Below are 23,429 nucleotides of genomic sequence, written 5' to 3' on the forward strand. Positions count from 1 at the left end.
CCTTAGAGAATATCCTAGTTGGTTGAATCTAAGGCGGATCCGAACGTGCTGTGGACTATCTACGGAGGGGCAACATTTGGAGTCCTAAACTTGTTCTTGTTCGGTTCGGGAGCAGCTAGGGAAGGCGCATCACATGTATGTATCCTAAATTATCCTAATTGACTATGTGGAAATTAATTGGATTGTTGGCTTTATGGTATTTCCGAATGAAATATATGTTTTATAGTTGTCATAACCTAACAGTGGTATCACGAGCCTCTAATTAATTCGATAATGAATTATAGTTAACATGGTTAAATTTTATAAATTTGCAATGAATTAAAGGGGTGATTAATTTCGTTGTATGTAATTAATTGCAAATTGGTGCGATTATTTGATTATACGTTCGCAGGATTTTTCGGCAGCTTTGTCAATAATGGTCGGAGTCGTATAATTTTATAGTCAATTTCACATGTAAACGACGTTTTAAAATTTTGACGACAATCAAAGATTTGTCGCCGAACCCAGAATTCCCATATTCGAAGCCTAACTATGACTTTTCGGAGGTTTTAGTTTTTCGAACGCAAAAGTTATAATTTTTATGATGTTAAATTAAATATTTGTGAATCTTGTATGTAAATCTTGAATCTATGATTGACCTACTGTATATGTTTAACAATTTTAAGGCCTTATCTTTTAATTATACAACCTAATTTGCAATTGTAATTAATTTGTTGAAATTCGAATAATTTAGAATTTGTTTTTATTTTCATAATTAATTAGCAATTTAATTAGGATCCTATGATTAAAAACCACTATAAAATTTGTAAAAATTGAAAACGTTTTAAAATTTAATGACCTAGATTATTGTGGAAAACACGCTTCAAATGTAAGTATGTTTAATCTGTGCTTTATACATGCTTCCTGGCTTTGGGGATTGTTTCCGCACATGTTATTATGTTTAACTAGATTCCCCAACAGTGGTATTATGAGCCTTATGTATTCAAAGCATATTTTAGCATGTTTTGTTTGTTTTTGCATTTGTCGAAATTTTGGAATTTTTTGTGAATTTTTCGGATTTATTATGAATTTTTGGATGAATTGCGTAATAAGGTCTGATTTCAAAAAGATTCGCTTTTTCGACTTTTCAAACCCTAATCTGATTGAAAACGATTTTCTAAGATCAACTCATGCGAACGAAATCGCAAAAACAAGCCTCGAAGTGTCGTTTTTTGGGCTTTTTTGTTAATTTTTTAATAAAAATTAAAAGTGTTGGAAAGTAATTCAATTAAAAGGTCGACCTAAACTACTTGGAATTGCTTGAAATTTTGACACGATGTCACTGGGTATATATTTTTCCGATAAGTATAAACCCTAATTTTGATTTTCCCCAATTCGTAGAATTTAGAACCCAAATTGATTTTTTAAATAATTTTGGTCTAGTAATTCGGTTAATTGGAAACGGAATATAATTTCATGGGTCAGTGGCTAATTTTGAAAATTATTGGATTAAAATTTTGAATGGTTTCGTTAATTTTAATCGCACTTAAACCTAATTATTAAAATCTGAAATTCAAATGTTAAAGAACGATTTAAAGTTTTGGATTTTATTATTTAAAAGTTCAAATTTTTCAAGTTGATTCGTTCGTTCTTAAAAATTTGAATAATGTTAGCCTTGATTTAATATTTTACGAAATTGGATTGTCGTTAAAATTTTATTAAATCGGTAAAAATCGTTGTTTTTCGGAAATAAAAATCGTAACTTTTATGAAAAACAACATTAATGCAAGTTCGTGAAATTAATTTTTTTTTCAATTGAGTTGGTCCGTAGGCACGAACCAAAGGCACGAACATACGAGTATGGTGGACGTGTTCTGCCGTACGAGTGTCGAGCCGCAGCGACGCGGGCAGCAGCAAGCAAGCTGCGTGCCGCGCGCGTGCTGGGCGAGGAAAGGGGCAAGCAAGGCACGCCTTGGCTTGTGAGTGTTGCGACGAAGCAAGGCACGTAGCCTGCGACGTCCAGCGCTGCGATGAGCTCGACGAGCGCGCAGGGCAGCGACGAGCTGTGGGCACGCGCGCGCATAGGCTGCGGAGGATGCGAGCTTGCTCGTGTGCCTCGTAGGCCACACAAGGGAGCAATGGGCTGGGCGCAAGCCTAGCCCAACCATGCACTTGGACTTTTTCATTAAAATTGTTTAATTCGTTGGGCTTCACATGTTTGCATTAATTTGGGCTAACGAGATTTTTAATTTAATATTTAATTTACTTGGGCCGGGCCGCGAGTTTTAATTTAATATTTCATAATTAATTATCCGGAATAATTATTGGTTTGAGTGGGAGCCACTAAATGAAATTAAAATGAAATAATTATTTTCGTAGGTCGCATTATTATAATTAAATTCAATTTTAATTGGAATAAAGTCTAAGGATTAATAATATGGAAATTAATTAATCTTTTAGGACGCGTTAATGTGAACGTGAATTTTAATTAATTCACGTAAATACTTGCATAATGATATGGGCCATTCGTTTTAGCATACGAATGGGTGAATGCATAGAATATATATTTTATGTAATGCATGTACTCCAAGTGACTAGTATGGCAATTTAGGATAGTTAAATACGGTCTGCGAACCGTTCTATCTTTGAATGTAAAGTTTTAAATATGGTCTGCGTACCATGGAAATTCTGATGTAATTTTATTTTCAAGTATTTCTAAGTTTAGAACTTTAAGTTAGAATTTGAACGAAGATTCAAGACGATGCCAAGATAACAAGGTGGTGATGAAGATTGGATGCTTCAAGACAAGATGTTTTGGGCCATACTAGTTCACCAAATATTTATGCATTTTGATATATATATATATATATATATATATATATATATATATATATATATATATATATATATATATAATATATATATATATATATATATATATATATATATATATATATATATATATATATATATATATATATATATATATTATGCTTGAATGTATGTATGTATGTTTTGCATGAATAGGTTGTTTCGTATGACTCGATTAGATTAAGTTCACTATAATCGAACCAACATAGAAACGACCAGGTCCAAAGTAATATTGAGTTTAAAAATTGCCTTCCAAATCAAGCACTTACAAAAATCTAGGGATCTAAGATAGTAGGTTTCCGCCAAAGCGAGGTGCTATTTTAGTAGACTTAGGTGGTAAGGCGTCCCAAAGGAGCACGTTGATTGTGGTTTCAACTCAAACAACAATTGCATTATGTTGTGGCAATGGGATAAATAATATATGGTATTAATTTATTAACCAAGAGTAATTTGGAGATTACTAGCAATAGGTTTTGCTTACCTAGAATCTTAAACTACTTAAGACATGCCAAAGCTGCTTAAGGATTTAGGACTTTTGGGGTCTTGGAATCGTTTCATTCATTTTGGACCATGTTTTGCTTTTTGCATGAATGAAATGTTTAATAGCTTTAATGATTGCATGTTAGCTTTTATTTCAAAGTTATTAAAGTTTATGAATGGTTATTTATTGCAAATTCTTTTCAATTGTAGTAATCAAAATGGTCGCAAACATAACAACAATCATATCAGCTGAAATTCTGGATGTCGAGTTAGACTTGACTAATTTTCTTGAATGGAAAGGGAAACTTGTCGAAGTTTTGAAAGTTAATGGCATACACTATGTGATTGAACAACCTTTTCCTAGCTATGATGCGCAAGGCATGACTCCTGAAAATTACAGAAGTTGGGCACTTCACAAGTACCTTGTCACGGAGTTCATCCTTAAGTCTATCCTTGAAGGTAAGAGAGGGGGGTTCATTATTTTTGAACCTCATGCTCTCCTAAGAAGTCTCGAGGATAGATGTGGTGCGGGGTTTCAACCCATGTGCCAAACTGGTGGAAAAAGGGTTGATGAATTGGCTACTTCAATGAGTAATCTCAAACTCATTACCCCACACAGGTCGTGCCTAGAAAACGAGCTTCTAGAGGCACAAAAGCGCATTTACTCAATCAAGATGGACAAAGACACACCAATTCGGTCTCATGTGAATATGATGTCTGGATTGTTTTTCACAATCGAGAGACTTGGTGGTTCCGTCAAAGAGTCGATAGCTATTGCACTAGTGCTGAATTCCCTTCATAAGGATTATGAGGGATTTAAGATGCACTATCTCTTTAATAAGAAAGAGAGCACATTCTGTGAACTTGTGGAATTGCTCGAGAAATTTGAGAGAATCCTTAAGTTCAAGCAAGACCCTTTGAATGTGAGGTGCACCAAATTCAAGAAAGTAGGCAAGGGGAAGAAAAGCAAGGCTGCATCTTCATCCACTCCCGGAGGGCAACTGGCACCTTCAAAGAGCAAGATGAGGAAGAATGCTTCTCCTTCCACATCGCAATGCTTCAATTGTAATGAAATTGGTCATTACAAGCGAGATTGCCCCAAACTAAAGGAAGAGAAGAAGGACGGAAACGTTGCTTCTCCTTCAGGTATGTATGTTATACATTGTAATCTTGCTAATTCTACTTCTTGGGTATTAGATACTGGTTGTGGCTCACATTTATGTTCCAATTCGCAGGGACTAAGGAGAAGTATAAGGCTTGATAAAGGCGAGATGGATCTACGCGTGGGAAATGGAGCACGGATTGCTGCATTAGCCGTAGGATCTTATTTTATTTCTTTGCCTAGTGGTTTTGTTATGGAACTAGAAAACTGTTACTATGTCCCTAGTATCACCAGAAACATTATTTCCGTTTCAAGTTTGGATTCTAAAGGTTGTAGTTTTCAATATAAAGACAATAGTTGTTCTTTTTCTTTGAATGGAATGTTTTATGGTTCAGCACAACAAGAAAATGGTCTATATGTGCTAGATACGAGAAAACACATTTATAACATAAATACCAAAAAGGCTAAAACTGGTGATTCGGATCTCACATTTCTGTGGCATTGTCGATTAGGCCATATAAACACAAAGCGTATGGAATTACTTCAACGGAAAGGAATTCTAGAATCATTCGACTTAGAGAAGATTGATCAATGCGAATCTTGTTTACTTGGCAAAATGACAAAGCAACCTTTCTTAAAGGTGGGAGAAAGAGCAAGCGAACTACTAGGGCTAATACATACGGACGTATGCGGGCCTATGAGTACGAAAGCTAGAGGTGAGTTCAGCTATTTCATAACGTTTACGGACGATTTCAGTGGATATGGCTATATTTACTTAATGAAATACAAGTCTGAATCGTTTGAGAAATTCCGAGAATTTCAAAATGAAGTAGAGAATCAACATGGCAAGAAAATCAAAACTCTAAGATGGGATCGAGGAGGTGAATATCTTAGCCACGAGTTTGATGACCATCTAAAAGAATGCGGTATTCTTTCTGAATTGACTGCTCCGGGGACACCTCAATGGAATGGAGTGTCGATACGGAGAAACATGACCTTACTCGATATGGCCAGGTGAATGATGGGTCAGGCCGAACTTCCTTTACAATTTTGGGGACATGCGTTGCAAACTGCAGCACTCACACTGAATCGTGCTCCATCAAAAGCTGTTAAAAAAACTCCATACGAATTACGGACTGGGAAACTTCCAAAGTTGTCTTTTCTGAAGATTAGGGGTTCCGAACCATATGTCAAGCGATTATTTTCGGACAAGATACAACCAAAATCTGACAAATGTTTCTTCGTTGGGTATCCAAAAGAAACAAAGGGGTATTATTTCTACAACAAGTCAGACAACAAGGTTTTCGTTGCTCGTGACGGTGTCTTTTTGGAAAGAAATCATATTTCCAAATTGACAAGTGGGAGAATAATAGACCTCGAAGAGATTCGAGACGAACAACGAACGCAGAACTCTTTAGAAGAAGTTCAGGTTGATGAACCTCCAAGGTCCTTAGAAGAGCTAGTTGGAGTAGTTCCTCAAAACGTTGTTTCCCCTCGTAAGTCAAGTAGAACTATATTTCAGCCGGACAGATGGACATGCGTCCTCTTGACTGAAAACTTAGACGTTCTCATATTGGATAGTGATGAACCTATGACTTACAAGCAAGCTATGACGAGCCCAAGCTCCACTAAATGGTTAGAGGCCATGAAATCTGAAATAGACTCCATGTCTGAAAATCAAGTCTGGGATTTGGTTGATTTGCCGGATGGGTTCACACCTATCGGATGCAAATGGGTCTTCAAGTTGAAGAAAGACAAAGATGGAATTGTATACATATACAAGGCTAGATTGGTAGCAAAAGGTTACAGGCAAGTTCACGACGTTGACTACGATGAAACCTTTTCTCCAGTCGTGATGCTTAAGTCTATTCGGATAATCCTTGCGATTGCCGCTTTTCATGACTATGAAATATGGCAAATGGATGTCAAAACTGCCTTGTTGAATGGTGTTCTTGAAGAGACTATGTTCATGACGCAGCCGAAGGGTTTTGTCGATCAAAAGAACCAAGGAAAGGTATGCAAGCTTAAGAAGTCCATCTACGGACTAAAGCAGGCATCAAGGAGTTGGAATAAACGATTTGATGAAGCAGTCAATAAGTTTGGCTTCATCAAGAATCAAGACGAATCTTGTGTATACAAGAAGGTCAGTGGGAGTAAAATTGCATTCCTAGTCTTGTATGTTGATGACATACTGCTTATTGGAAACGACATTCTTATGTTAGAGTCTGTAAAGACTTGGCTTGGAAAGTGTTTCTCAATGAAGGACTTAGGAGAGGCACAATACATATTGGGCATCAAGATCTATAGGGATAGATCTAAGAGGATGATTAGACTAAGCCAAAGCACTTACGTTGACAAAGTGCTAGCTAGGTTCAATATGATGGAAGCCAAGAGAGGACATCTACCCATGTCACATGGCACATATCTAAGCAAGAATCAGTGTCCTAGAACATCTGATGAGTGTAGAAAGATGAGTGGAATTCCATATGCTTCGGCTATTGGATCCATCATGTATGCTATGATTTGTTAAAGGCCGGATGTTTCGTTCCCACTCAGTGCAACGAGCAGGTACCATTCGAAACCAGGTGAGGCACATTGGACTGCTGCCAAGAACATCCTAAAGTACCTGAAAAGGACTAAGGATCAGTTTCTGGTTTATGGTGGTACAGATGAGTTGATTGTTAAGGGCTATACGGACGCAAGCTTTCAAACCGACAGAGATGATTTCAGATCACAGTCTGGGTTTGTGTTCTGCCTCAACGGCGGAGCAGTAAGCTGGAAAAGTGCTAAGCAAAGCACTATTGCGGATTCTACAACTGAAGCCGAGTACATTGCTGCCTCAGAAGCAGCAAAGGAAGCTGTTTGGATTCGGAAGTTCATCGGAGAACTTGGGGTTGTCCCCTCCATTAAAGGACCAGGGGCTTTGTATTGTGACAATAGCGGAGCCATTGCCCAGGCAAAGGAGCCTAGGAACCACCAGAAGTCCAAGCACGTACTGCGGCGATTTCATATACTTTGAGATATCGTTGAAAGAAAAGAAATCGAGATTTGCAAGGTTGGAACTGACGACAACGTCGCGGATCCATTGACTAAACCGTTGCCACAAGTGAAACACAACGCACATGTAGCAACCATGGGAATAAAGCATGTTGGAGAATGGCTTTGATTTTCTAAGTATTGTTTTAGAACATCTGTTAGATCTATGTTTAAAACAATTGGTTTAACCATTTCATATTTATAAAATTTATTATTTCATATTCATTTAATTTTGGTTTAGTATTAAATGATAAGTCCATGTGCTTCAAATCATTCAAATGGGAAGTCAAGATGGATTCTTCGACAAAGATGTTAGGTTATGATACATATGACAATTCATAAATCATGCGGAAAAACCATAAAGCCAGGAAAGCATATTATTTACACATAATCATTTAGCATAGTTTAGATGCATACACTTTGTTGCGTGCCTTCCCTAGCTGCGCCCGAACCGAACAAGAACAAGTCTTTAGGACTCCAAGTGTCGTCCCTCCGTAGATAGTCCACAGCACGTCCGGATCCGCCTTAAGCTTGACCAACTAGGATCGCCCTTAAGGTACTTAGAATTTTCGGCTAGTATAGGCAATTGTATGACTGAATTTTTGCTCTCAAAAATCACTTTGAATACTTGAATACTCTATACAAAATAATGACCCTAGGCCTTTATTTATAGAGGTATGGAAAGGGAATCGTTATCCTATTAGGATACGAATTAATTAAACTAGAATCCTAATAGAATTCTTTATTTAATTAATTCATCCTTTTAGGTTTAGAAATTTAATCATATGTCGAAACCTGATAGCTTTAGGATTCGTATAGCACACAAACACACACATGCACGCACAGCAGCCCAAGAGGGGCGCCATGCGCGCGCGCGCAGCCCGCGAGCTCGCAACCCATTGCCACGAGGCCCACGCGCTGCCGCAGCGTTGGCGCGCGCTGGGCCTGCCTTGCGGTGGGCCTGGCGCAGCCTTGGCTGGTGCGTTGTGGCGCGCTGGCTTGCTGGGTGATGGCCCGGCTTCGTGCTGGGCCTTCGTCCGGCAGGCCTCGTCCGATGCTAATTCGTACGATACGCTTCCGATTAATTTCCCGATTCCGGAATTCATTTCCGATACGAACAATATTTAATATTTCCGATTCCGGAATTAATTTCCGTTTCGAACAAATATTTAATATTTCCGTTTCCAGAATTATTTTCCGATTCCGATAATATTTCCGATTCTGACAATATTTCCGTTTCCGGCAATATTTCCGATTCCGGCAATATTTCCATTTCCGATAATAGTTTCCGATACGTACCATGTTTCCGTTTCCGGCAACATCTACGACTTGGATAATATTTATATTTCCGATACGATCCATATTTCCGTTTCCGGCAATATCATCGTTTCCGGAGCATTCATTTCTTGCCTGTGACGATCTCAGCTCCCACTGAAACCAAGATCCGTCGATTCCGAATATCCATAGATGGAGTATTTAATGCCATTAAATACTTGATCCGTTTACGTACTATTTGTGTGACCCTACGGGTTCAGTCAAGAGTAAGCTGTGGATTAATATCATTAATTCCACTTGAACTGAAGCGGCCTCTAGCTAGGCATTCAGCTCACTTGATCTCACTGAATTATTAACTTGTTAATTAATACTGAACCGCACTTATTAGACTTAACATAGAATGCATGCTTGGACCAAGGGCATTATTTCCTTCAGTCTCCCACTTGTCCTTAGGGACAAGTGTGCATTTCCTAATTCCTTTGTCGCTCGATGCTTGCTCTTGAACATAAGGTAAGAGTTGTCATCCTTATTATGTCCAGAGGTGTTCCTCGGTTTCAGAGTTCAACTGATCAAATAAACAGATAATCATAGCCTATGATTCATCCGAGCACGGCCATGCATTTCACAGTTTCTAGCTCTCCGAGTGGCCTTGTACAACTTTTAAGCATCTCATCCCGATTTATGGGAGGACAATCCCAATCTTGCGATCTTGAGATTAGACTTCGTTTGATAGGTGATTACCTGAGCGTTGCCTTTATAGCCTCCTTTTACGGTGCGAAGGTTGGTCAACGTCAAAGCAACCAGTTCTCAAACAAGTAATCTCAAATCACTCAGGTATTGAGGATTTAGTGTCTAATAATTTTAATGAAATTTACTTATGACAGATTTTCATCTCTTACAGTAAAGTTTCATAGGTCTTGTCCGATACTAGTCTTCCCAAAGTAAGTATCTATGCAAATGATTATGACATTGCCATGTCCACATAATTCAAGAAACAGAACTACTAGTCATCTTGCATTCTAATCGTCTAACGTTTTCTATGCGCCCAATTTTATAGAAAACTCCGACTAGGGACCATTTTCAACCTTTGACATTCAAGTTCACTTGATAGACATTTCTTAGTCACAGGACTGGTCCTGACAGTCTATCTTGAATATATCGTCAAATTGAAGGGACTCATCATTTAATAAACCACAAATAAAATGGAAAAATGAATTCTTTTCATTTGTTGTGAATGATTAACCAATAACGTTTTACAAAGATTTAAACTCTAAAACTTTTAAAACATTAAACAGGGATATCAAAGCCATTCTCCAATATGCTTGATTCCCATAGCTGCAGTGTGCGAGTTGTGCTTCGCCTGCGGCAGAGGTTTAGTCAATGGATCTGATATGTTGTCATCAGTTCCAATCTTGTTTATCTCGACTTCTTTTCTTTCAACGAACTCTCGTAGAAGATGAAATCTACGAAGTACATGCTTGACTCTCTGGTGGTGTCTAGGATCCTTTGCCTGTGCAATAGCTCCGTTATTATCACAATACAGGGCTATTGGTCCTTTAATGGAGGGGACTACACCAACTTCACCTATGAACTTCCTTAGCCATATAGCTGCCTTTGCTGCTTCATGTGCAGCAATGTACTCCGCTTCAGTTGTAGAATCCGCAATGGTGCTTTGCTTAGCAGTTTTCCAGCTTACTGCACCTCCGTTGAGGCAGAAGACAAACCCAGACTGTGATCTGAAATCATCTTTGTCGGTTTGGAAACTTGCGTCTGTATAGCCTTTAACAATTAATTCATCATCTCCACCATAGACCAGGAAGTCATCTTTGTGCCTTTTCAGGTACTTCAGAATATTCTTGGCAGCAGTCCAATGTGCCTCTCCTGGGTCTGACTGGTATCTGCTCGTAGCACTGAGTGCGTACGCAACATCCGGGCGTGTACATATCATAGCATACATTATTGAACCAATCAATGATGCATATGGAATCCCATTCATTCGTCTACGCTCATCAAGTGTTTTTGGGCACTGAGTCTTGCTTAGAGTTATTCCATGAGACATGGGTAGGTAGCCTCGCTTGGAGTCCGCCATCTTGAACCTATCAAGCACCTTATTGATATAAGTGCTTTGACTAAGTCCAATCATCCTTTTAGATCTATCTCTGTAAATCTTGATGCCCAATATGTACTGTGCTTCTCCTAGATCTTTCATCGAAAAACATTTCCCAAGCCAAATCTTGACAGAGTTCAACATAGGAATGTCATTTCCAATAAGTAATATGTCGTCGACATATAATACTAGGAAAGCAATTTTGCTCCCACTGACCTTCTTGTATACACAAGATTCGTCTGCGTTCTTGATGAAACCAAAGTCACTGACCGCTTCATCAAAACGTATATTCCAGCTCCTGGATGCCTGCTTCAATCCGTAGATTGACTTCTTTAGCTTGCATACCTTTTTAGCGTTCTTTGGATCCTCAAGGTTGTGTCATAAACACAGTTTCTGTTAAAACGCCGTTTAAGAAAGCAGTTTTGACATCCATCTGCCATATTTCGTAATCGTAATATGCAGCGATTGCTAACATTATCCGAATAGACTTTAGCATTGCAACTGGTGAAAAGGTTTCATCGCAATCCACACCGTGGACTTGCCTGTAACCTTTTGCAACCAATCTAGCTTTGAAAACTTCAAGTTTCCCATCCTTGTCCTTTTTCAGTTTGAAAACCCATTTGCTTCCAATGGCTTGGTAGCCATCTGGCAAATCGACCAAATCCCATACTTGGTTTTCAGACATGGAGTCTAATTCAGATTGCATGGCTTCTTGCCATTGCTTGGAGCTAGGGCTCGTCATAGCTTTTTTGTAAGTCGCAGGTTCATCACTTTCAAGTAATAGAACGTCATAGCTCTCGTTCGTCAAAATACCTAAGTACCTTTCCGGTTGAGATCTATATCTTTGCGATCTACGCGGGGTAACATTTCTAGATTGACCATGATTCTCACCAGATTCTTCTAAAGATCTCTGAGTTTCATCCTGAATGTCATCTTGAGCATTCTCTAGAGTTTGTTGTTCGAATCGAATTTCTTCGAGGTCTACTTTTCTCCCACTTGTCATTTTGGAAATGTGATCTTTCTCCAAAAAGACACCATCTCGAGCAACAAACACCTTGTTCTCAGATGTATTGTAGAAGTAATACCCCTTTGTTTCCTTTGGATAGCCCACAAGGATACATTTGTCAGATTTTGGATGAAGTTTGTCTGAAATTAATCTTTTGACGTATACTTCACATCCCCAAATCTTAAGAAAAGACACATTTGGAGGCTTTCCAAACCATAATTCATATGGAGTCTTTTCGACAGCTTTAGACGGAGCTCTATTTATAGTGAGTGCAGCTGTATTTAGTGCATGTCCCCAAAATTCTAATGGAAGTTTGGCCTGACCCATCATTGACCTGACCATGTCTAGCAAGGTTCTGTTCCTCCGTTCCGACACACCATTCCATTGTGGTGTTCCAGGAGGAGTCAATTCTGATAGAATTCCACATTCTTTCAGATGGTCATCAAATTCATAACTCAGATATTCACCACCTCTGTCAGACCGCAGTGCCTTAATCTTCTTGCCTAATTGATTCTCTACTTCACTCTGAAATTCCTTGAATTTGTCAAAGGATTCAGACTTATGCTTCATTAGGTAGACATAACCATATCTACTGAAGTCATCAGTGAAAGTGATAAAGTAGCTGAAACCACCTCTAGCATTTGTACTCATTGGTTCACATACATCTGTATGGATTAAACCCAATAGTTCATTTTCTCTTTCTCCAACTTTAGAGAAAGGTTGCTTTGTCATTTTGCCAAGTAAACATGATTCGCATTTACCATAATCCTCTAAGTCAAATGGTTCTAGAATTCCTTCCTTTTGAAGTCTTTCTAAGCGTTTCAAGTTTATATGGCCTAATCGACAATGCCACAGATAGGTGAGATCTGAATCATCCTTTTTGGCCTTTTTGGTATTTATGTTATATACTTGTTTGTCGTGATCTAATAAATAAAGTCCATTGACTAATCTAGCAGATCCATAAAACATCTCTTTAAAATAAAACGAACAACTATTGTCTTTTATTAAAAAGGAAAATCCCTTAGCATCTAAGCAAGAAACTGAAATGATGTTTTTAGTAAGACTTGGAACATGGAAACACTCTTCCAGTTCCAAAACTAGCCCGGAGGGCAACGACAAATAATAAGTTCCTACAGCTAATGCAGCAATCCGTGCTCCATTTCCCACTCGTAGGTCGACTTCACCCTTGCTTAACTTTCTACTTCTTCTTAGTCCTTCTGGATTGGAACATAAGTGTGAGCCACAACCTGTATCTAATACCCAAGAAGTTGAATTAGCAAGTATACAGTCTATAACGAAAATACCTGAAGATGGAACGACTGTTCCGTTCTTCTGATCTTCCTTTAGCTTCAAGCAATCTCTCTTCCAATGCCCCTTCTTCTTGCAGTAGAAGCATTCGGATTCAGAAGTGGGTTGACTGACCTTCCTCTTTACAGATTTGGCGCCAGTTTGCTTAGTGGGGCTGGCCTTGTTGCCACCTTTCTTAGCATTCCTCTTCTTTCCAGATTTCTTGAACTTGCCCCCACGCACCATAAGCACATCCTGCTTATCACTTTTGAGCATCTTTTCAGCGGTCTTCAGCATACCGTGAAGCTCAGTGAGCGTTTTGTCCAGACTATTCATACTGTAGTTCAGTTTGAACTGATCATACCCGCTACGAAGAGAATGGAGGATGGTGTCTATAGCCATTTCCTGAGAAAATTGCTGATCCAGCCGACTCATATTCTCAATGAGTCCAATCATTTTGAGAACATGTGGACTTACGGGCTCGCCTTTCTTAAGCTTGGTCTCAAGAATTTGCCTATGAGTCTCGAATCTTTCGACTCGAGCCAGATCTTGGAACATGTTCTTCAACTCACTAATGATTGTGAAAGCATCTGAGTTGATGAACGTTTTCTGCAGATCTGCACTCATGGTGGCGAGCATTAGACATTTCACATCCTTGTTGGCATCAATCCAACGATTGAGGGCTGCCTGAGTGACCCCGTCGCCTGCGGCTTCGGGCATTGCCTCTTCTAGGACATACTCCTTTTCTTCCTGCATAAGAACTATTTGCAAGTTCCTTTGCCAGTCAAGGAATTTTTTCCCGTTCAACTTCTCCTTTTCGAGAATTGATCGAATGTTGAATGAATTGTTGTTTGCCATATTTAAAACTACAATTGAAAAGAATAAACAAATAAATAACCATTCACAGTTTCTCTTAATAAACTTAAATTCTAGCATACATGCATAATTTAATGTTCATTAAGCATTTTATTCAAGTTATGTGTTCCGGCAGGTGTGAATAAAATGATTCCAAGATCCTAAAATCATTGAAGAACTAAGCACAGTTTGTCGACTTAATCCTAAAACATCTTAGGTAAGCAAAAGCCTTTTGCTAATAGTCTAGAAACTATTCTTGGTTGATAGGTACGTCTAAGAACTTATTAGGTAAACCTATCGATTTTGCCATGACATAAAAGGACTCCTTACTTATATCGTTGAGTTTCACCAAAACTAACATGTACTCACAATTATTTGTGTACCTTGCCCCTTTAGGACCAATAAGTAACACCTCGCTGAGCGAAAACTATTACTAGATTGATGTAAAGGATATCCAAGCAAGTGTATATTTTGGCATGGCACCTTTTAACTCAATTTTTAAGTTTGGAACTTAAGGCTCTTACTATGTTGGTTAGATTTTAAGTGAACTAAAATCCTTAATCATGCAACATAATCAAGCTTTTGATCTCATGCATTTTAAGACATATTTAAAAGCAATAAATAACTTAAAACATGCATAAGATAAATGTGATCTAGTATGGCCCGACTTCATCTTGAAGCTTTAACTTCAAAGTCCGTCTTGAAAATCTCCGTGGGAGGCACCATTTTCTTCAAATAGGATAAGCTATAATTAAAAAACTAATTACAACTATTTGATGGTACGCAGACCATATTTGAATTGAAAAGCAACTTTGGTACTTTAGACCAATTAAATTCAAATTAATGGTACGCAGACCATATTTTCTATCCTATTTGGGTCATACTAGTCACTTCATAACCTGCAAAACAGTACATATACAATATATACCATTCACCCATTCATTATCATGAATGGCCCACATAGCTGGTTAGTAAAACACATTATGCATCACATAAACATTTGCAGCAATTAATCAAGGGCACCAATAATCTATAAATTATTCAGCCCTTATTAATTCTAATCAAGTTGTTTTAACCTTAAGGATTTGTAGACCTAATCAAGAGTTTATGACTAAAAAGGGCTCCCACTTAAACCAATAAATTCATATGCTTTACTAATTTTAAACATAAAAATGTATTTCTAGTCTAACCGGAAACATACAAATTTAATTAAAATTTAAAGCTCATATAAATTTATAATTGAATCCAAAAAGTTTAATTTAATTTCAGTCGTATTTAAATTAATTCATGATTTTAATTTTAGTAAAATAATTAGAATAAATAAAATTTATTATAATTACAATATTCAAAATTAAAATCCAAGAAATTAATTTAAATTATTAATTTTAAAATTAATTAAAATTACGTAAACTGAAAATTTCAAATTAAAATTTCAAAACGATCTAATCGCAACGCAACAATCCCACGCAACGCACACCCATGGGCCACACGCACACAGCCATCGCTGGCCATGTGCGCGCAGCCCATGCGTTGCGTCGCATCGCTGCTGCTCACCATCGCAAGGCATCACGCGAGCTGGTGCTCGCTGCGCGCGCCAGCGCTCGACGCAACAAGCATGCTGCCGCAGCCCATCGCTGGGCGCAGCGCTCGTCGCACGTCGCAACAAGCACGCTGCCGCAGCCCATCGCTGGGCGCAGCGCTCGTCGCACGTCGCAACAAGCACGCTGCACGCCATCGCTGGGCGCAGCGCTTGTCGCACGCACAATAGCGCTCGCTGCGCGCGAGCGATCGATGCTTGGCGTAGCACTCGTGGCACGCGAGCTTGCGCTCGCAGTGCGAGAGGCAGTGCGCGCTGTGGCGCAGCTCGCTTGCTGCCCACACGCGACTGCTCGTGCCTTGCTCTCGCCCTCGCCCATTCGCCCATTGCACACAGCCCACGACACAAGGCAGGGCTGCTGCCTTGTGCTCGTGCACCATGGCCTTGCTCATTGCATTCGTATCACATGGGCGACGAGCTCCCTTGCTCGTCGTCACATGCCCGCACTATACAACACCCCTTAAGGGTAACACGTAGCGTCCATTGCTTTGTGCGTGCAAGTTATATGAGCGAATCGCATAAAAATTTAAAATTTATATTCAAAATTAATGACAAATTAATAAATAATATTAATTTCATAATTTTAGGGCGAAAAATCAAAAATTTATTATTTAATTGATTTCCGATTAACATGGATTCAAGTCTAGGTCATAAAAATTTAAAATTTAACATAAATTTACAATTTTTATGGTGGTTTTTAATCATAGGTATCTAATTAAATTATAACTAATTATGAAAATCAAATTAATTCTAAATTATTCCAATTTTCAACAAATTAATCATAATTACAAATTAGATTACATAATTAACAAGGCTAGGCATTCAAACTTGTTAAACATATACAGTAGGTCAATCAAAAATTCAAGATTTATCAACAAGAATCGCAAATATTTAATTTAACATCTTAAATTTACGAAATTTTGCATTCGAAAAACTAAAACCTCCGAAAAGTCATAGTTAGGCTTCGAATTTGAGAATTCTGGGTTCGGCCGAAAAATAATTTTTTTGTCAAAATTTGAGAATGCCTTTTACATGCGGAATTGACACAAAAATCACTCGATTTGGATGAGTAACGAAGAAACTGCCGAAAAACTGCGTACGTATAATTAAATAAACGCAATTTGCAATTAATTAACAATTACGAAAATTAATCACCCCTTTTAATTCTTGCAAATTTGTAATATTTAACCATGTTCATGCAATTTAGATTATGAAAATAATAAGAGGCTCGTGATACCACTGTTAGGTTATGATACATATGACAATTCATAAATCATGCGGAAAAACCATAAAGCCAGGAAAGCATATTATTTACACATAATCATTTAGCATAGTTTAGATGCATACACTTTGTTGCGTGCCTTCCCTAGCTGCGCCCGAACCGAACAAGAACAAGTCTTTAGGACTCCAAGTGTCGTCCCTCCGTAGATAGTCCACAGCACGTCCGGATCCGCCTTAAGCTTGACCAACTAGGATCGCCCTTAAGGTACTTAGAATTTTCGGCTAGTATAGGCAATTGTATGACTGAATTTTTGCTCTCAAAAATCACTTTGAATACTTGAATACTCTATACAAAATAATGACCCTAGGCCTTTATTTATAGAGGTATGGAAAGGGAATCGTTATCCTATTAGGATACGAATTAATTAAACTAGAATCCTAATAGAATTCTTTATTTAATTAATTCATCCTTTTAGGTTTAGGAATTTAATCATATGTCGAAACCTGATAGCTTTAGGATTCGTATAGCACACAAACACACACACGCACGCACAGCAGCCCACGAGGGGCGCCATGCGCGCGCGCGCAGCCCGCGAGCTCGCAGCCCATTGCCACGAGGCCCACACGCTGCCGCAGCGTTGGCGCGCGCTGGGCCTGCCTTGCGGTGGGCCTGGCGCAGCCTTGGCTGGTGCGTTGTGGCGCGCTGGCTTGCTGGGCGATGGCCCGGCTTCGTGCTGGGCCTTCGTCCGGCAGGCCTCGTCCGATGCTAATTCGTACGATACGCTTCCGATTAATTTCCCGATTCCGGAATTCATTTCCGATACGAACAATATTTAATATTTCCGATTCCGGAATTAATTTCCGTTTCGAACAAATATTTAATATTTCCGTTTCCGGAATTATTTTCCGATTCCGATAATATTTCCGATTCTGACAATATTTCCGTTTCCGGCAATATTTCCGATTCCGGCAATATTTCCATTTCCGATAATATTTTCCGATACGTACCATGTTTCCGTTTCCGGCAACATCTACGACTTGGATAATATTTATATTTCCGATACGATCCATATTTCCGTTTCCGGCAATATCATCGTTTCCGGAGCATTCATTTCTTGCCTGTGACGATCTCAGCTCCCACTGAAACCAAGATCCGTCGATTCCGAATATCCATAGATGGAGTATTTAATGCCATTAAATACTTGATCCGTTTACGTACTATTTGTGTGACCCTACGGGTTCAGTCAAGAGTAAGCTTTGGATTAATATCATTAATTCCACTTGAACTGAAGCGGCCTCTAGCTAGGCATTCAGCTCACTTGATCTCACTGAATTATTAACTTGTTAATTAATACTGAACCGCACTTATTAGACTTAACATAGAATGCATGCTTGGACCAGGGGCATTATTTCCTTCAAAAGAAACACCCATAAGTGAACTTGAATATTGAAGTCACAAAGGATCCCTAATCCAGGTCATTGAAAGGTGGATGACCAATGACTAATGAAGATTAGATTGCAAGTAGATTACTTAGTTCTGTTTCTTGAACTACAGTGACTGGATGTCAGGATCTTTTGCATAGATACTTATTGGATCTTGTATCGGATTGACCATGAGAACACTTTAAGAGATTAAAGTCATGTCATATGTAGTTCTCATTAATGGTGACTAGAAACCGTTCCTCAGAACATGAGCGATTATGTCTGCTCGTTTGAGAATTAGTTCGCTTTGATGCTAGCTAAACGTCGCACCGTAAAAGGAGGCTATAAAAGCAGTTATTAGGCGTACTATGAATCAAAGTGATTTTTCAGAGATTGCAAGAATGGATTGTCCTCCTATCTTGATAGGATATGGTGTTGTTGTGTAACAAGGCCTCTCGGAGAGTTAGATACTGTAAAATGCATGGCCGTGCTCAGAATGGTTAAGGCTTAACCTTCTGTAAAAGTTTAACAGTTGAGCTCTGTAATCCGAGAAACACTTCTGGACCTAATAAGGAAGGCTTGGATCTACCTTATGTTCAGTAAGTAACACTAAGTGACAAAGGAATGTGAATGCACACTTGTCTGAATGACAAGTGGGAGACTGGAGGAAATATGTCCTTCACCCAAGGTGCATTAAGTCTAATACCAAGGTTCAGATTAATTGCGAACAATTAATTCAGTGAGATCAAGTGATCGGAACAGCTAGCTGGAGCAATGCTTTCGATCAGTGAGTTCTAATGAATATTAAACTCACAGCTTACTCTTGACTGTACCTACAAGGTCACACCAATGACACGTAACAGATCACCGGATTAAATGAATCGGAAATTCATTTAATAGCTTTTCGTGAATTAGTTAGAAAACGTATTATACGATACGACCTTGCATCGGAATTGTATATCGTATCGCGAATATTCGTAAGCTAGGCGAAACGAATAAATCGTATCGTACGACGGTGGTTTGTCGTATACGAAACGATAAATAATATTCGGAACGATGTTAAGTCGCAAATACGAAGAGCGACCCACGAGCCGAGTGCGCGAGGCACTCGAGGCCCATGGTCGCTCGGCACGCAAGCAAGGAAACAATACGGCAGCACTGGCCCATGGCCGAGCAAGCTGCGCGTGTGTGAGCGCGGGCCAAAGCAATGACACAGCAACAACTGCGCGCGGCCCACGGCCCAGCACGATGTGTGCTCGTGTGTTGCGCGGGCTTGCTGGCCGGTCATGGCCCTTGTGGCTTGGCCGGTTAGCAAGGTTATGTTAATAACCTTCTAACCCGATTTTCCAACAACACAATTCACACATACTCAAACCCTAGAGACTCAGAGAACCCTAATTCTCTCTGTGCCTCCAAAGTGAGTTCTTCCCAAAAGCAAATTATCTTTATCGATTGTCTAAGCTACGATAATCAAGACGGATCTGATTGTGTCGGTGAACCAAGTAGAGGAACGACAAGTGGAGTTCTAAGTTCGTGTTCGTTGACAGATTATTGTGGAAAACACGCTTCAAATGTAAGTATGCTTAATATGTGCTTTATATATGATTCCTGGCTTTGGGGATTGTTTCCGCACATGTTATTATGTTTAACTGTATTCCCCAACAATATATCCATCTCAAAAATACATAAGTATATGACTATCTGAGTTTGAATGATACTCAATATGTTCTTGTCCTCAATTAAATAAGCCACTAAATTTCACTAATTCTCTACTCAACATAAACTAATCTCTCATCGTGTCCCTTTGGTTTTCTCTCTCCTCCAGAGGATGTGACATTTCTGTGTGTGCTTGCACCATAAAGTTGCCCCTTGTGTGTGTAATTTCTAACATGTATGATGTTAAAACAGAGATAAGCCAGTAAATCCATCAGATATAACCAATGAAGGAGGAAAGGAATATACTCAACTCTATCTCATCGTCTTTGGTTTGTTCTAAGGCTTCTACTTCTCCTTTAATCTGCATCAATTTTGTGTCAGGGAAATTTCCAAATAAAATTATTCACCCCTTTGATTTCATAGTAGTACTACGAAAACTGCATTGGTTTGAGTGGATAATCAAGTGATCTCGTGTCATAAAACACCATCAAGAACATTCTACATTACACACACACGGAATCATAATCGTAAAGGAAACAAAACTACAAAAGCAGCAATATTATAGACTATAACAATGAATCAAATTAAGAAATAAAAAACAAGGGAAAGCAAATCTTAGCATCACAATCAATTTTACCTCACTAAACCACCACTGAGTATCTATCTATGGAGAAAGAACATATTCTGTAGTCTAGAGACCAAGAGTATTCGCCTACAAATTTGATTGATACCAGATGCACATGAAAGGATCCTCAGGAAAACACAAACTTAAAGTAAATGTCAGTAGAGAACACTCAAAACTTACTAATAAAATCATAGCCACAAATGTAATACATTGCAAAATCAAAATCCTAAAGGAGCAAATCCGAGAAAAAAACTACTCGACATTTTTAGCAAAATCATACCACGCATGTCTACCGCACAGTGACTATGTAATCGATCTTTAAAAATCATCCAAACACACTCTGTTGCCAAATTGCACTTGTACTTGTTGGAAATAATGCAAAGAAAGAGTATTACCATATTGTGAAAATGTCCCACATTGGTAGAAATGAAAAGGAGGCTTTTCAAGTGGAGTATTTAAAGAAAATGACTTTGTCCCACATGGAAAGAAAACAAGTTTTTCCCTTTGTTTAAATATAGGGAAGTAATGTTTATACTTTGAAGTACTTCCCCAAGTGTTGTGGGCTGAAGGGGGAATCCCCACGCGCGCCGCCGCCGCCCGGCCGGTTCGGTTCGTGTGCGGTGCGGCCTCCTTTTTGGGCCAAGTCGTAGCTGACGGTCCAGTCTTTATGAGGCCGGTCAGTTACGTAGCTCACTCCACAATCGTAACGGTCGTATTTATTACGTCCCTTGATTTTCGCTTCCGTTTTAATTACTCAAATCAATTATGATTTTCAGTTATCAAAAGTTTTATTACATGATCAATTCTGATCAGCGGTTACAGGTGCTTTAATTACCCAATTAAATGTTAATTTTCGGTTACAAAATTTTAGTGGCTTTATAATCAGTTTGGGGATCAGTTTTGAAAACACATCGAAAATAAAACTCTCTCTACTCCTATTCTGAGCATTATTGTGAGTTCCATGTTTCTCCACGCTGTGTAAAATCTTGGGGGGCAACGCCTTTTCCGATTGCACCATAGTCGGGGCGAATTTTGCTTCTAAGACAGTGTTTCGTAACACGTCACAGCTTTATTTACATCAAATATTCGGCCCACATTTAATTAACATTTTCGGATTTTACAGTCTTATTTCCTACAGTACTCACCAGCAATGGCTGCACCACATTCTCCTCTAAGATATTAAGGATCTGCCCCTTCCTTATATTGATCCCAAACATTGATCTCTCCATGCGCATGCTTGTTTCTCAACTCAGTAACAATAGAAATTGGTATAATTGTGGCAGCGGTACTTGATCAATGTAAAGGATGCTATCATAATTCCAAAAACTAGCCAAGACTTTTTTCGTATGTAGGCATGATGACTCAGTTTCATGGAAAGATAAAACCTATCAGCAAAAATCATCTTTTCATTCCTTGAACAGAAAAATATCATCTAATAAAATATCCTACCATTGTATTAGAATATCATCTAATTTTTGATAAATCGATCCAAATCAAGAAGAACTAACTACTTGATGAAAACATAATTATCTATCTTTTTCTTTTACCGTGTTGAAGTATTTCTCAACTTTGTCAAGAAGTTGGGCTAGAGGAGACTCAAGTTTCCACTCATGTAATTCAGAAAATATTCCACTCAGTTTCTTGTAAATCACCGCTGCCATCCTCAAGGCAACTAGTTTTTTTTACTAGGAAACCTGAACCTAGCTAGACAGAACCCGGAAAAAACAAGAACCCAAATTAGTATCATCCGACTGCAAAATATAGTGACCCAAAAGGGGGAGAGGGCCGGAATTAGGACCTGGTAGTAGAAAAGAACACTGGGTAGATGGGTTCACAATAATAGGATCTACACCCGATCCAATAGAAGGTAGTAGTACCAGATTTGCCGTGTTAAAGGTAGTTGCGAAGGATTAAACTCGAAAAGCATAGATTCAAGTCAAGTAGACAGATCTGAAGGATTATAATGAACCGTCTCAGAAGCCAATTGAGAAAGACCATGTTCTCTAACATTCCCCATAGCTTGTTCTAGCTGTTCTAGCTTTTGTGCGGCTTCCGCCATGTCTGATGATCGACCTCACCTTGTACCCCAAAAGAAAAGTAATAAAAAATTAAGGATAAATTGAGATCGAAAATAAATAAATAAAGTAAATAAGTAAAAAATTTGAAGAAATAAGGTCGAAAGAGCACCTGTTCTGCCATTGTTGAGTGGTTGCAAGATGAGATTCGCAGGAAGCAACAAAGCCACAGAGGCGGCGAGGAGGTGAGAGTGAGAGAAAGATGAAGAATAGCAAAAACCCTAACTGTCGATGCTACCAAGTTGAAATAAATGATTTTTCGTTTTGGTTTTTTTTCAATTTTACACTTATTTTGTCATTTAAGTCACAAAAGTTTCGTAACAAAAGGGAGATCACTTTTCATTTAGATGTGGTTTCTTTGTCTTCTACGTCTTAATTAATTATTAAAAAAATATTTATGTTTATCTAAGAAACCATATTTCTTTAACGTTTGGTATCTTATTAATTTTCTAAGAAACCATGGTTCAAAATTGTATGGTTTCTATATATAAGAAACCTATAAAGTGTCTTGTATGGTTTCTTATTAATGGTTTCTTAGCTAGTTTTTGTAGTTGTGAGAATCAGAGAAAAAGGTAAACTATATCCCTCAAATTTGTACTATTTAGACAATCATACTCACGCAATTAGATTCCAAAGTGGAAAGAAAATATCATAAACCAGTGTTCCTTGGCAACACAAAAAAATAAGTTCACCCACATAACAAAAAATAAAAATAAATGAAAAATTGTTTCAAAATACATAAACACCACCAATTTGTATTTTGCAGGGATAGGATAATTTATGAGGTAAAGGTTAGACATGGCTCATGAGATTAATGGATGTATTCCTTTGTCAC

At 38.5% G+C, this 23,429-nt stretch overlaps 1 long non-coding RNA gene across 3 annotated transcripts; it reads right to left on the reverse strand.

Annotated features, from left to right (window-relative positions):
- Nucleotides 1-19,816: 19,816 nt before the first annotated feature.
- LOC110785285 (uncharacterized) lies at nucleotides 19,817-23,014 on the reverse strand. Of its 3 annotated transcripts, none has more exons than XR_008918759.1 (3): nucleotides 22,707-22,894; nucleotides 22,067-22,597; nucleotides 19,817-20,255 (listed from the first exon to the last, which is right to left on the reverse strand). It is a non-coding gene; the product is annotated as an uncharacterized lncRNA (long non-coding RNA). The 3 variants fall into 3 exon arrangements; XR_002532576.2 differs by lacking the exon at nucleotides 19,817-20,255 and adding an exon at nucleotides 21,569-21,904; XR_002532573.2 differs by lacking the exon at nucleotides 19,817-20,255 and having other exon boundaries at nucleotides 21,908-22,597; nucleotides 22,707-23,014.
- Between the last annotated feature and the right edge of the window lie 415 nt (nucleotides 23,015-23,429).

The sequence above is a fragment of the Spinacia oleracea genome, chromosome 4, assembly GCF_020520425.1.
Source record: "Spinacia oleracea cultivar Varoflay chromosome 4, BTI_SOV_V1, whole genome shotgun sequence".
NCBI lineage: Eukaryota > Viridiplantae > Streptophyta > Magnoliopsida > Caryophyllales > Amaranthaceae > Spinacia > Spinacia oleracea.